This window comes from Humulus lupulus, chromosome 8 (assembly GCF_963169125.1).
Source record: "Humulus lupulus chromosome 8, drHumLupu1.1, whole genome shotgun sequence".
Classification (NCBI taxonomy): domain Eukaryota; kingdom Viridiplantae; phylum Streptophyta; class Magnoliopsida; order Rosales; family Cannabaceae; genus Humulus; species Humulus lupulus.
In genome coordinates, this window is record NC_084800.1 from 160,141,248 (window position 1) to 160,144,640 (window position 3,393).

General features: G+C 45.0%; 1 non-coding gene across 1 annotated transcript; it reads left to right on the forward strand.

The window, feature by feature from the left end:
* The first annotated feature begins 1,257 nt into the window (after positions 1-1,257).
* On the forward strand, positions 1,258-1,331 carry TRNAT-AGU (transfer RNA threonine (anticodon AGU)). The gene has a single exon. It is a non-coding gene; the product is annotated as a tRNA-Thr (tRNA).
* The last annotated feature ends 2,062 nt before the right edge of the window (positions 1,332-3,393 follow it).

A 3,393-nucleotide genomic window follows, 5' to 3' on the forward strand; every position in this document is an offset into this window, starting at 1 on the left:
CCATTTAGGCGAGCAAGTTTGTAGATGCCTAGATGGAGGACTTCTTCAATCTGGTAAGGCCCTTCCCAATTAGGTCTGAGTACTCCAGCAGCTTGGTCGTGGGTGTTTAGGAAAACTCTTTGAAGTACTAGATCTCCGACATTGAATTTCCTTTCTCGCACTTTTGAATTGAAATACCGGGCGACCTTTTGCTAGTACGAAGCTACTCGGAGTTAGGCTTGCTCACGCTTCTCATCGACCAAGTCTAGGGATTCCATCAGTAGTTGGCTGTTCGAGCCTTGATCGTACATTATTCTGCGATGCGAAGGCAGATCTAACTCAAAAGGCAACAATGCTTCATACCCATAAGCCAGGGAAAATAGGGTATGACCTGTCACTGTTCAGTGGGAAGTTCTGTACGACCAAAGGACTTCAGGCAATTGTTCTGGCCATGCCCCCTTAGCTTCTTCCAGTATTTTGTTCAGAGTATCCTTTAGCGTTTTATTGTCTGCTTTGACTTGTTCATTTTCTTGGGGATGAGCGACTGAAGAAAAGCTCTTGATAATCCCATGCCATTCGCAAAAGTCCGTGAATAAATCACTATCAAACTGTGTGTCGTTATCCGAGACGATTTTCCTTGGCAATCCATCGCGTCAAACGATATTTTTGATCACGAAATCCAGCACCTTTTTGGTCATTATGGTTGCAAGTGGCTCAGCTTCGGCCCACTTGGTGAAGTAATTGACGGCAACCACAGCATACTTGACACCACCCTTTCTTGTGGGCAAGGATCCAATTAGATCTATACCCCAAACTGCAAACAGCCATGGACTTTGCATTTGCTTTAACTCATTAGGGGCTGCTCGTGGGACTTCTCCACCAGTGGCACTTCCCGCTGTTGACTCCCTCACATCCTGGAGAGGAGCCAAAAGGCCGACCAGTCTCAGATTGGCCTCTGTGACCAGTTGTTTGACACTTTCTCTATGTCGCTCATGCTAGCCTGGAGGGCTGATCGGATCTCCATGTCTGGAGTAGGGTCTGGTCGCAACCATGGGCCTAAAACACACTAAATTTCTAAGGGAAATGCAGCAAAAAATTGAAGAAAGATAAACAAATAGTGGTACAAAGACTGTACCTCCTTGTGTGAAGGCCAAGATGTTCGCGACCATGTCAGTGGTCCAAAAGTACTCTGGATGGTATTTCCCCACGTTTGAGATATAAGTGGTGTTAGTCAGGAAAGTGCGTGTCGCTGGCCAAATCAAGGGTCAACATTCTGGTGCTTTCATAGCTCAGTTGATTAAAGCACCTGTTTAGTAAGCGGGAGGTCTTGAGTTCAACTCTCAATGAAAGCACCACAATGTTGATCCTTGATTTGGCCAACGACACGGAGTCAAATGTACGACAAAAGATAAAACGACAATAAAGAAAGATAATCCAATGGAAAAGAAGAAAACACCAAGGATATATTGTGGTTCGGCCCCAAAGAATGGTAGTGACCTACGTCCACTTAGTGCTATTATTAATATTGAATCTCAAAGCCGTGATCAAAGAACTAGGGTTCTTGAGTTTCACAAACCTTGGAAGAAATACAATGAAACGATGGATAATTGCACTATAGCTCTCTTCCTCTCTCTATCTTCGCAAAGAAATTTAGGGATCAAAAGTCCCTTCCTTGAGCTATTTCCTGTATATTTATAGGCTCAAGGAGGGTTACATGGGCCAACGGGCCATATCTTTCTTTAATAACTGCGTATTAAGGTAATAATGAGGAAATCTGCAATGCAATTATTATAAGATTACAATCCTAGAAGGAAGCAAATCAAATTATACGACCAGCCTGGTCGTATCTAAAAGTTAAGCCCTGGTGAAGTGATGTGCCTCTGGTCGATAGTCGAACAACACTTCTGCCACGTGTCAACCACGTGTGAGAAATCCCTTCCACGTCATCAGCAACCATTTTTTTTTGGGTAAACAAGATGTCACAATCATAATCCTTAACCAACTCCAGCCATCATCTCTGGCGCATATTCAGATCCTTCTGAGTAAAGAAGTACTTCAAACTCTTATGGTCGGTGTATATCTCACACTTCTCACCATACAGATCTTGTCTCCAAATTTTAAGTGCGAATACCACCGTTGCCGACTCCAGATCATGCGTGGGGTATCTTTGCTCATACTCCTTTAACTGTCTCAATGCATAGGCTATCACCTTACCAGCTTGCATCAGCACACACCCTAAACCCTGTTTGGAAGCATCACAACAAACCACAAACTTCTCATTATCTATCGGAAAACTCAATACTGGCGAGGTGATCAGTCGCCGCTTCAATTCCTTGAAACTATTCTGACATTTGTCTGTCCAAACATACTTTGTCTTTTTCTTTGTCAATTCTGTCAACGGCGTAGCTATCCTGGAGAACCCCTCAACAAACCGCCGATAATACCCTGCCAATCCCAGGAAATTCCTCACTTCAGGAACACTGTTCGGTCTAGGCCAATCTCACTACCTCAATCTTACTTGGGTCAACCAGAATCCCCTTCTTACTAACGATATGGCCCAAAAACGTAACTTGCGGTAACCAGATAACATATGCATATTACACATTTAACATATAAACCAGCCATCATCAGGCTAACCACATACGGTCATGTCGTCCCAGGTGCTTTACCAGGCCCTGGGTTCGCAGTCCACACCGTGAGGATATCCCATGTATCCTTTAGGGTCTTGCCCTAGAAATTTCACTCCGTGTGCTAAACGCTGCTCCCGATCCCTTGTCGTTCTCGGCCTTCGCCATTCCCGGCCCTTGACGTTCCCGGCTCTTGCCATTCTTCACATATATGCACACATAGCATAATTAAGCATATACTTAAACATGAATAAACTCAATCAAAAGGGCTACACCCTGCAACACAATCATATAGGGTCGTGCCCTGCAACACAAGCTCTACGGGTACAATAGATTTCTTACCTGTGTCCCAAGCTTTCCAAGCACCGATATCCCGAGCACATTCCCCTAGTCCGAGCCTCACTAAAACCCTAGTCAAAATGCACCAACAATATCCATCTATCAAGTTCTAATCCATTAAATAACTTTGGGTCATTATTCTAGTCTCCGGGACCTTGAATTCTATCAATCCAGGTGATAAAATCCATCCTGAAATTTAACCTTTGGATTACAAGGCCTAAAACCTTTTAAAAGCCCAAAAATGCACTAAGAGCCGCGGCCCCATGAGGCCATGTTGCGGCCCGACCCCAACCAGAGACCAACCCCAAAATAGGGTAGGCGTGGCGCGGCCCAAGCTGGGGCATGTCGCGGCCCACCCTTCATCCTGGCCACCAATATTCTTCAGAGGGCCCAACTCAGCAAGAACAATGCCACGACCCGACCCTTCGAACCCAGAAAAATCCTCCAT